This window comes from Triticum urartu, chromosome 3 (assembly GCF_003073215.2).
Source record: "Triticum urartu cultivar G1812 chromosome 3, Tu2.1, whole genome shotgun sequence".
In the NCBI taxonomy this organism is placed as follows: Eukaryota; Viridiplantae; Streptophyta; class Magnoliopsida; order Poales; family Poaceae; genus Triticum; species Triticum urartu.
The window spans coordinates 50,296,702-50,308,088 of record NC_053024.1 but is presented as its reverse complement, the minus strand read 5'-3'; the positions used below and the strand labels follow the sequence as shown (position 1 = coordinate 50,308,088).

Below are 11,387 nucleotides of genomic sequence, written 5' to 3'. Positions count from 1 at the left end.
GGGGGCGAGCAGGGGCTAGACCCCCCCCCCCCCCAACGATCAGCCCCCCTCAAAGATTTGGTGCAGTTATTAGTGCTAACTAGTAGAGTGCCCGTGCGTTGCCACGGGCTTTTGAATATATTGCTGAAATTATATAAACATAATACATGTTAAATTTCACGTGAAGAGAATAGATAGCACAGGCAAAATCAGCTAATAATTAAAGTCAACTTCACTTGCAACGTAAATTGATAACAAAAAAGGCAATCTAATGACTTATACATATAGAGAGATTATCTAACTAAAACCAACTACAAATTAAGATCCATTTGATGAGCTTAAGAAATTCTCGCACAATATTAAGAATATTGACTTTAGCTCCATTGGCATGAAATTTGAACAAGTACAACTAAAAAATCCTTCCTCAACTCATACCCAACCTGCACAAGCAATATATGTAATTAGCACGAAGAATTCACGTCGAAGGTCTTAAAATGTGTAATGGAGAATACTCATTGGGCAAAGTGGATGAACTAATTCTTCACCGTTCCACCAAAGCATAAAATAATATAAATAGTCACACACATCCCTACAATTTTCGAAATTAATATTATTTTGAATGTTACGATAATGCAATATATAAATTTATTGTTCGTCTATGCTCATTGGAATACCAAGCAGAAATTAGCATGTCCACATTTTGGTAGTTGACAGATTAGTCTGCTGGGGTGAACGTTTGACATGGGCCAGGTGATAGTTGTTGGTGTGCTAGGTTCCTCAAAAATAAATTACCATGTCCACATTTTGGTAGTTCTATTATTCATGAATGCAATCTTTGATTAACCCTTTTTTAGAAATCACGTAAGAGGGATTTCCACCACATACCCAAACACTTGTTTTTCATTTTCAATGCTCAAACGTGAAAACCAGGATATCGTCAAGTGGAGCACGTGTCCGGTTCTACCGTCAGAGTAAGTGTCCAGTATAATCCTTGGGCAGGAATTTACTAAAGCTAGTGCTTAACCTAACATTAATAGCTTGATAGAGATTTGCCTCAAAAACTCCATGGCCAATGAACTGCATAGTCCAACAGAACAACTTTGCTACCAATCCCACCTAGGAGAAAAAACAATAATTTATGATCAATCAATTTATGTTATGTGATCTTTTTTGTTTGTTATTCCCTCCATCTCTAAAAATAATCCTTTTTTGATATTTCAATACGGACTATATACGGATGGATATAGACAAATTTTAGAGTGTAGATTCACTCATTTTGCTCCATATACACTCTATATTGAAATCTCTAAGAAGGCATATATTTAGGAACAGAAGGAGTACAAAGCATCTTCAACATCACAAACTGAAGGCTTATATTTAGGAACGGAGGGAGTACAATTGACAATCAACAGCACAAACTATGCTCCATCCTACATCCTAAGAGCAAATGAATGGAAAAAGCAAATGAATGAAATTTTTCAGGGAGTTAGAGCAACTGCAACACACCGACCCATTTCGTCTGTTCGTGTCCGTGCAGACGAAAAAGTTGACCCAATGCAGTCATCGCCGCCGCAACGCCATCGCCTCCGCTCCCCCGCGCACGCAGGAAAAACAGATGCATGAGCAGCATCTGCAGTCACCGCTGTCGCGCAAGCAGGAACAACAGCAGCCAGTCACCGCGGCAGCAGTTGCAGTCGCCGCCGCCGTGCTCGCCCACCGCGACGGCCGTCGCCGTCGCGCAGTTCTACCGCCGCACTCTGGCTCCATGGATCCCAAACTGGACCTCGCGAGCGCCGTGACAGGCAGCGCCCACCCGTGACAAGGAGTCCCTCGCGAGCTCCACGACGGACAGTGCCAGGCCACAACATCCCGGGCGTGTGCTCCTGGTCGACGCAGGTGGCAGCTGCGCCTGCCTGGTGCTCGCGAGTCCGGCCCGGCCCCGCTTCGCCGTGCCGAGCCGCCTCCCGCGCCCGGTCGCCCACCTCCGCGCCCCCGCGCACGCAAGAACAACAGATGCGTGAGCAGCATCTACAGTCACCGCTGCCGCGCAAGCGGGAACAACAATGTTGAAGTATAAAAACAGATGCACAACATCACATAAGCATGTCCGTGGTCATAGCATAACACACAGTAGCATCGCGCAACACCATATCCAAACCATTCGCGGATCCAGAAGTTAAAAAATCTCACCCACAAAAATGAAATATTAGTGGCACACAGTGGGAGAACAAACCTTCTGGCGCTTGAATGTACACATATTGCAGAAACACACATGTGGAGAAAGAAGAAAAAAACTTGTATAATCAAAAACTGGTAAAAGCTAATTATATATCCCCATGAGCAAAACGAACTGATAAACGACTAAAAACCAGTTATGTTTCCTAACTTGTGGCAAACATTCATTACATATGGCAAAAAAATTTAATGACCACCTGTTACAGTTTTTAGGTTTCTTGTGAAACCTTCTGACAGTGGTTTAATAAAAAAATATAGTTCCAAATAGAAACTTTGAAAAAGAGTAATGCATATTGATCATCCCAAAGGGTACAGTGCAGAGAAGCAAGAAAAAACACATGGATAAAGTGAACTGCTCTGGTTTCCGAAAATCCTCAAAAATGTACAAACAAACCTACAAAATTTGACTTCCATGAAGGCTACAAGACTACATGGAGAAAATCCATTGTCCTACAAGAGCACTGTAACTATTTTTGCCCCCACTCTAACCTATCATGAATTTATTTTCAAGCAACATTTCGTCACAAACCAATCTAACAATTCTTACCATATCAATAAATTCCTGGTGAAACTAAATAGGAGAGTACTTAACAGTTCATTTCATGTCCATCCGCAAACATTCCTAGCTAGCATGCACGTGAGGAAGGTATTAAATCTTTCATACAATCACCACAATCTACATTGGCTAGAAACAATAAAAACGATTGGTGCCGGTAGAAATAATGAGTTGGCCAAGCTGCGTGCCCGTTGCTGTGATACTGACTTCTCAAAATAAGGAATCCTCCAACAGTGATAAAAAGTAGAGTAATCTCCTCAACTAAAGAAGGCAAGGGATGAGACTGACGTTTTTCTGTAACTGGCTTTTAGTTATATGTATGATAAAAAGAAAGGAACAAAGAACACAATAAAAGTGGCTACAAATATATAAGTATAAAAACGTGCAACTACAGAAGTACCAATTATCTAACAAAAGTACGATGATACTTTCCCAAGATGATTGTCGATTGATAAAGTGATCTAATCCTCTAATTACCAACTTGACAACTAACCTAATGTCTACAGACACAAAGCAAATACTCTTGGAAAAAAAATCAACACACAGAAAAATACAAATGTTCCTGGACCATTCAAAGTGTACATGAAAGCCATACATATGAGTGGACTCCCACGTCCATATGCAAATTTTCAAGCCTAAGATGTGGCTGTACCTGCTTTGGTCAGTTTGACAGCCCCAGCTTCATTAGTCTTTGGATCAGTCTAGGAAAGGCATCTGGGTGATTGGTTCCTATAAATAAATTGGACAATATAAATTTAAACAATTTGGCTTACCCATAAATCTAACAAATCTAAGCTGGAGCTGCAAGCTACGCTGAGACAACCAAAAGTTTAAAGATGAACTGATGAAGAAAAAGTAACCACTTGAAAAGGAAAATAAATAGGAACAAAAACGATGTCGCTCTACTATCGTCTCTCCCAACTCCATTCCCCTAGCTTGCCCTCTCACCTCCCCGCATATCAACCAAAATATCTGATCGAGACCAGGCAAAAGCAATGGTGGGAGAGTGATGTGACAGCAATGAGCTGGGCCAATGCTCCCAAGAGAAGAGTGTGTCAGTGATGGGCGTCATCTAGTCGATGCCAGTGGCGATACCTAGGGTGTTCTATGTAACAAGTTCACTGCACATTTTTTTGTCTAAAGCAACACATATATGTGGAAATCATGTAAGAATAATTAAACTATTATAAATATATGTATTTTACAACTTTGAGTTAGTGTCATAAACATATTTGTGCTTGAATGGAACTGTCGCAAACCTATCGAAATTGAAGAAAGAGTAACAAGATGTGTTAGCATTACCTTGGTGCTGGACCACCATATCCGAGCACATCCTTTGACTGCCCAGCAAAGGTCCTCCCTTTCGCTCAAACAGGAGGCACACACCCAGCTAGCAGGCTGTTTCGCATACACGCTGATAATTTTGCCTTGGTTGTAGGCAAGTAGGCTGGTATATTCAGCTATCATCAGGAACTCCTCTTCACAACTGTATTTTGGCGGAAAAAAAATCTACTGAGACCAGATGCATAATCATGGAGGTAGCTCAGTTTTCAAGGCATAAGATGAGTAAGCTATCCCAAAAAATGAACAACCATCATGCATATCCATATGGGAAGGGAGTATTAATTACTAACCTTGAAGAACTTTCTTTTTGGAGAAAATTACTAACCTTGAAGAACTTTTTTTGAACCTGATGCTGCGGAATGGTCATTATGCGTGCCCAAATAAAAGGAACTGCTTATAACTTGGCAGATTATGCATACCTAAAAGAATAATTGAGTAGTGGATGTTCAAGCATCAAAAACTTTTCAACTGGATGTTCCTTACCACACATCAAGTCAATCTTAACATTTTTCTAACCCCATGTCTTCTTCATTCAGCAGCAACTTAAAAGATTGTACTTAATTATAGAATAAATAAAATGCATATCAGACTTGAGTATATATTATATAAAAGATGTGAGTCCAGAAAGAAGTCCAATTTTAGTCCATGATGTGTAAATAGTCCAATTTTAGTCCATGATGTGTAAATAGTCCAGAATGTAGTCTGCTTGGCTAGCGAGCTAGTGTCACCGCACCATTTGTCAACCTCACCCTTTGAGCGCCATCGCTCTCTCGTGATGTGGCTTCCTGGATGCCTTGCCTGCCGTCGACCTAGTGCTTCTTGACAGCCAACACGTCAAGCCCTTCATGATTGCGTTGCCACATGGTAACAGAGGCAACTGCAAGTAACAACGACAGTCCAAGTAGAACAAATAAGATGATTATGAACTGGTCCTTCTCTTGCTTACCTATCTGGTGGTCCATGCTGCCCACATATTTGAGGATTTACTGTGAGGAAATTGAACCTTAAATTAGATGACAACAAGCTATATAAATAAATATTTTGCAAGAACAGAATAAATGTATACTAACTTCAAAATGTAGTTATCTGATTATCTAGGTGTGGTTAGTTGGGAGTCAATTGTCGTTTTATCTGATTATCTCTCAGACGAAATCAGTAAGACCAAAAATTGTCGTGCACCCATCAGTCTGACAAAATCAGTAAGACCAAAAATGTAAGTACTCATCATCTGCAACCCGTGAGGAATCAGTGGTTTGCCACCGAATGATGGGTAAACAAAAATGCAGCTGAAGCATCTTCAGAGAAGCACCTGCCCTTGAAAATATAGAGCCAACGTTGAACATCTTTTAACCATTTCAAAAAAATGATGACAGGTCCACTACGCCCCCTTGCTAGCTCAACTAAACACCTAACAATGCCCTCAAAATCAACACTGACACTCGTGGCTGAATAAAAAAATCAACAACACTTCCCCCAACTAAACATTGGCCTGGACATGAAACTGCATGGATTAATTAATAACGATCTTATAGTATGCCTATGTGTGTACCCGCGCGTGGTCGTCACGACAAGGCAGACTTTGTCATCCATGGTAACAAGGCTTAAGTTGTGCACGCCAGAGGAACTACGCGAAGAGGCACTAAAGGGGTGCTCTCCCTCACAAGTATTCCATGGTCGACCACCATAGCGAGCCGAACACCACAGATGCAGGGACCCCTTGACTGACACGTCAACCATGCTTGTTTCGGTAAGAAATTTGCATGCACTTTTGGCGAGTCAAGATATTGGCGCCAACAATTACATAAACCAAACAATGATATAAGTATAGAAGTCATTCGATTATTTAACTACAACACATCCATCTAGCTAACTAAAACAATAACCAAAATATATGAAAAAGGGATAATACTAACCATAAGTTTGTATATCTTCAGTCTTGGCTCATAACCAAACAACTTGAAAAGGTAGAAACTGCTGATAGTAAAAAGAAGGTAAGTGAAACAATTATGAGATTTTCAAAGAGAAGCTCACTTTAGTTGTATGCAACCTTCGGCAACCATGTCTTCATGTGAGCATCTCCTCAAGCTAGCAATAGTTCACCGTGACCCTTCTTTGCTTCTCACCCAGCCTATAGGTTCAGCAATCAATTTATTCAATGAGAGAAACAAACTTAAGTACAAATCTGATGAAATTCGAACACAATTAGAAATAACCTAATGCAATCAAATCAACCAATAATCTGATTAAGATTTTTTTTCAAAAGGGGATAACCCAACTGATTAGAACATTACTTGCTAGATTTTCTGTCCTTGTGTATCAGATGAATACTCCATGCACATCAACATGTCAGGGGTGATGTGGCCACAGATGGGTTCCTCTCGTGTACCGATCGAATGGAACCACTTCATCCACGGAGGCGGCGTCCCTAGGGATCGGCAGAGGCGGCCGCGTGGCCTCGGCTTCCGCGATGGCGGAGGCGGAGGCAGGGAACCCTAGACAGGAATCGAGGGTGGAGTGGCGGCACAGTTTTTTCTTCTGTAATATTTTGTAAAAGAGAATAAAATGCAGGTGGTGGTGGGAGGTGGGACAGAAAAAAACCGGACGAAAGTGGTGGGACAAAAAAAACCGTGCCGTGGACGCAATCCTACCAACTGCTCCATTAGGAGTAGAGACAAAAGCAAGGCTGCACACACCTAGGTTCGGCGCTCTTAATTAAATTTAACAAGCAGCAAAGAATTGAATGTCAAAATTCATCAAAGTTACTTAATCTGTTGTGAGCGATGACTTGTTGCACATACCAGAGGTCTAATATTCTTTCATTCTCTTCTCTTCTCTTACGGAGTAATATGCAAAATTAGCTAGATCCATGCCCAGTCTACACTAAAAGAGCATAAGAACTTATTTCTGGGATTATAGGCTAAACAGAAGTATGGCAAGCTACGCAGATAACAAGGCAACTCGAAACTATTTTTTCAAGCAAATGTAAACAGTATCAGACACACATAAATCATACCACAATATCATACTTCAGACGTAAACCGAACAAACAAAATTCATATCAGAGTATTTAGACATAAGTTGTTTACATCAGCCAACATTATATCCAACGGAACTTGAGGATATTATGTTCTTAAATACAGAGAAGGTTTACCTCACTGAATGGATCTTTTATATCATCACGCTCGACGCTGCTTTCCTGTAGAGTGCATACATGCAAGTTAATTACTATGCATAAGAAGTCCATCAGGTGTATTAGGACCACCGTATACTTACATAGTTAGGAAAAATAACCATGTCAACATCATCGGGGACGTCAGCTAACAGGCGTTTGATGGAATACTGCCGGGATATAACAACTCATAGGTGTCTAGATGCATTATCCAATCCATGCCAGATTCCTACCATGAAGAAAAATGCTTTTTGTTTATGATAAATACAATACACTAAACGAACACTATTAATAATTGCTGGTGATAAGCCGAAAACAAACATACATACCCGGGCCATCACAATGGCCATCTCCATGTTGAGTGCTTGCTTCAAAAACAGTTTGTGGTTGCAAGGCTTGTAGAAGAATCCTGCGAGCCAGGTTTCGTTCCAGATTCGGCTGCAGGTGAAACATATACATCATCAGAATGGGCATCGAAATGAATTTGTGTAAAGCCCGACGAGGCACGCGGGCGGCGAAGATTGTTTCGGACCACCTGGCCTGCTGCTCCTCAAGCTCCTTGGTCCTGTACACCACCTTCACACCCCTAAAGAAGAAGAAGAGAAACAGAGTCAGAGATTGAGAACAAGCAGAGTGAAATTGGTACTACTGGATTCTTGGAAATCTCAAGCGAGGAACGCACGGGGATGGACTCGAGGACCCCGGCGACGCTGGGCTTGGCGGCCTTGCCCTCGACGAAGAGCAAAAAGTGTGCGACGCCGATGACCTTGTGGTAGAAGAGCCACGGCAGGATCTGGTCCAGGCCTGCGGAGGTGCTCGTTTGCACGCACACCTGGCAAGCAAGCAAAAGATCAGCAGGTCGGACACATCGGCCATAGTGAGTAGCTTCATGGTGGTCCGTGCTGAGTTGCTTCAAGTGTAATCTTCAAAAGCAATCAGTATTAAAATCAGTTGATTCGGAAATAGAAAAGGCATCAAGGAAGCAACGTACCTCAAACTCTGGAACAAGACCTTGGTCTGCAGCAACCTTTTGCATCAACAGGAACCATGGGCCAATTCGAGGGTTTGGCACCGCTGCCCATCCAGGCCTCCCACCTTGAGGGGGGGGTCTCATCCTCCCTCAGATGTGGCACACCTTCAGAAGTAGATTCACAAGAATGAGCAAACCATCAATTATAAAACAATGATTGTGGTAAGAAGGAACCACTAATTAGTAATCAACATGCCTGTATGCATGTGGGTTGAAAAGCATGGACATTGCTCACAAACCATGAAACCAAACAATCGCAGGCTCACAGTATACAGGGAAATCAGGAAAAACATAGAATATAATTAACTGCATGTATGCTAGAAGAACAAGTGCAGTAACTTTCGAATGTATTAACAATTTGTATATGGTATCATATTTACGTATTTAATAGGATTTTACACATAACATATCGAGGTTTGATTGCACCTGTGTATTAAACAAGATACAGACAGATGAATGCAGAACCAACTGATTGGATGGACAGTGAGTGCAGGGCGGTTGGAGACCTCGGAAACAGCCTCTCGAGTGGCTTCCTGCCACCGATGGTCAAGATCATCCTCTGCAACAATGCTGCGTTCATGCTTCAATAACCTAACATTCCCATTTGTAAAGCTCTCCATCCCCTCCTAGAAACAAATATCAGCAACGGTTAGTTGGGAACTATGCCACAAACACATTTGTCAGATACCTTACGAATAAATAAAATAAGGATAAAAATTGCAAGTAACTTTTAACTGAGATCAGAGCCAGTGGAACATAATGGACCATTGTTTTATTACATTACATGATCCTAGATCCCTGTACACCAGTGAGGTATGCAATTTACTACGGTATACTCATGGATAAAAAAATCTAGGGACAACGCACCTACTAAACAGTGTGCTTGTTACTCCCAGATTGCGCTCACTTCCACTATGTTGGCAGCAACAGCGGCCATGCCTCCGGTCACAAGTGTACTTCCAGATACTGAAATAGTCTCCATACACAGCTTTGGCAACGAATTTCTATTTTCTGTATCAAAACCTAGAAGTATAGGTTGAATCTATTCTTCAAGACAAATCTAACCAAATTATTTATTTTAGACTAACCAAAATAATGATACAGAATACAGTCAGAATAATTTTACTGCACGCATTCTATGATGACATCTATCCCCACATGGAGGTTTTTCAGTAGACAAACAAAGAGCGAAATTCTGGCCTTCACGAAGCAAATCGTGAGGCAGGGATTTTTCTCATCGAACAAGCTTCCTGCTTCACAGGTCGGACACATCGGCCGGCGACCGGCGAGGAAGAGGGCGGAGGTGAGATTGGAAAGGTAGTACTCTGGGATGGTGGGTGTCTGACGCGTCGAAGTGGAAGGACCAGCCGCGGAGGTAGGGGAAGGCGGGGGCGGCGAGTACCTCGACGCAGGAGGCGGCGGAGGATTGGAGGGACTGCAGCCTCGACGGGGCCGGCACGGCCAGGCGAGGGGAGCCGGCGTCGTCCACGCCGCCGCCACGCCACTGGAGGCGAACGCGAGGAGGGCGAGCGCGAGCAGTTGGGCGGTGAGGAGGAGCAGCAGGTGGCGCCACGCGGCGGCGCCGCCGCCGACGCGGTGGAGGACGGCGACCGGAGATCGGGCCGAGGGCGACGGGCCGACGCCAGAGAAGAGCACAACCCTAGGTGGTGGTGGCGGCCGCGACGGGAGGTGGCGGGGGCGGCAGCGACTGGCGGCGGCGTTTGAGGGAGGGAGATGGGGGAGGGGATCGGCGGCGGCTTGATGTGCGAGGGCGACGGCGAAGGATCTGGTGGGGCGTCGCCGGGAGTGAGGGAGGAGATGGGGGCGGGCGGCGCCGGATCGGGGAGGAGATGGGGGCGGGCGGCGCCGGGAGCCAGGGGGAGGTTGGGGGTTGGAGGCATCGATCGTAGGGTTTTTTTGGCACGGTTTTTTTTCGCGGGTGGGTTGCGAGGTAAAAAAACCATGAAAGGTGGGAGTTGTAACCTACGAAATTTCGTGGATTTTTTTTAGGACGAAAAAAAATCAGCGGAGGTGGGACGAAAATTGACCGACGGAGACTGCCAACTGCTCCATTAGGAATAGAGATATGCAGCAGTATCCAAGTGCGAATGACACGTAGATTGTAATTAGTCGGTAGTTTTAAGGCCCAAGCTCAATTGTTGTTGCGCTCTGTATGTCCAAAGCCCAAAGGAAGCCCATGCACACGTTGTTTAGCCATTCAGAGATGAGTTGCTTGGCCTGTTCGATGAAACCTAGCAGATGTCTGCGGGTAGGTTAGATCGGTTCGACGCCGCCGGTCATTGTATTCGACGCCGCCTCGCCGCTGCTTGCCGCGATTCCAGTGGCCCAGATGCTACATAAGGTCACCACCGCGGTGGACGCCGCTGTCGCTGCCTCTATTAATCATACCTCGATGTCTATAATCCACATGTTCTATTCGAGTCTGGTGATCCCTGCTGATAACCGTATGGTATTCCTCAAGCACTCTCATTTAAAGGTACTATGTACGATACACTTTTGTTGATTGACTGCAGCCTACTTTTCTAATTAGTAGGTTCACTTTCATACAAGAAATTGATTAGTTTACTAATTATCGGTGATTTTTCTTTTGATGGGAGATGGCTTTCTTTGAAAAGTCATATGGTCACAATACTGAAAAAATTCTTGCTAAAAGGTCGCCTTCAATTAGATTATGTCAAATGAGCTTCGTAGTTATGGACCTAAATTTAATCAACTTAAATGAAGTTATTTTTATCTCAAAACATGCATTTCTATCCTCTGATGTCAATCTGTTGTTCGAACTTCTTGTTATCTGTGATGCTTTATTCTTCGTAAAAAATTGCACCTTGCGGCCCGAATTGCTCCGGACAGTGCATTTATCTATCGTTTTTGTGTGTCCACATTTGCGGAGGAGTAGAGTGACATGGAAAAAGTAACATGGGTTCGCATTTAACCCCTCTTGCCTTAGTCTAATTTTTATCTCATGTGTGCGTAAGTGATCATTGTCTTCTTTGCCCCCCTCATGTTTAAATCTTGGCTCCGCCCCTGGCTACGCGCTCTCGTCGGCGGCGTTC

The 11,387-nt window shown here is 43.5% G+C and overlaps 1 long non-coding RNA gene across 10 annotated transcripts; it reads right to left on the bottom strand.

The window, feature by feature from the left end:
- Nucleotides 1-236: 236 nt before the first annotated feature.
- Nucleotides 237-10,202, bottom strand: LOC125542741. Of its 10 annotated transcripts, none has more exons than XR_007298034.1 (14): nucleotides 9,181-10,199; nucleotides 8,820-8,939; nucleotides 8,275-8,418; nucleotides 7,966-8,115; nucleotides 7,819-7,869; nucleotides 7,613-7,721; nucleotides 7,388-7,512; nucleotides 7,266-7,310; nucleotides 6,162-6,242; nucleotides 6,028-6,085; nucleotides 4,405-5,100; nucleotides 4,073-4,256; nucleotides 3,423-3,499; nucleotides 1,329-2,019 (listed from the first exon to the last, which is right to left on the bottom strand). It is a non-coding gene; the product is annotated as an uncharacterized LOC125542741 (long non-coding RNA). The 10 variants fall into 10 exon arrangements; XR_007298036.1 differs by having other exon boundaries at nucleotides 4,440-5,100; XR_007298033.1 differs by lacking the exon at nucleotides 1,329-2,019 and adding an exon at nucleotides 237-419 and having other exon boundaries at nucleotides 4,073-5,100.
- Between the last annotated feature and the right edge of the window lie 1,185 nt (nucleotides 10,203-11,387).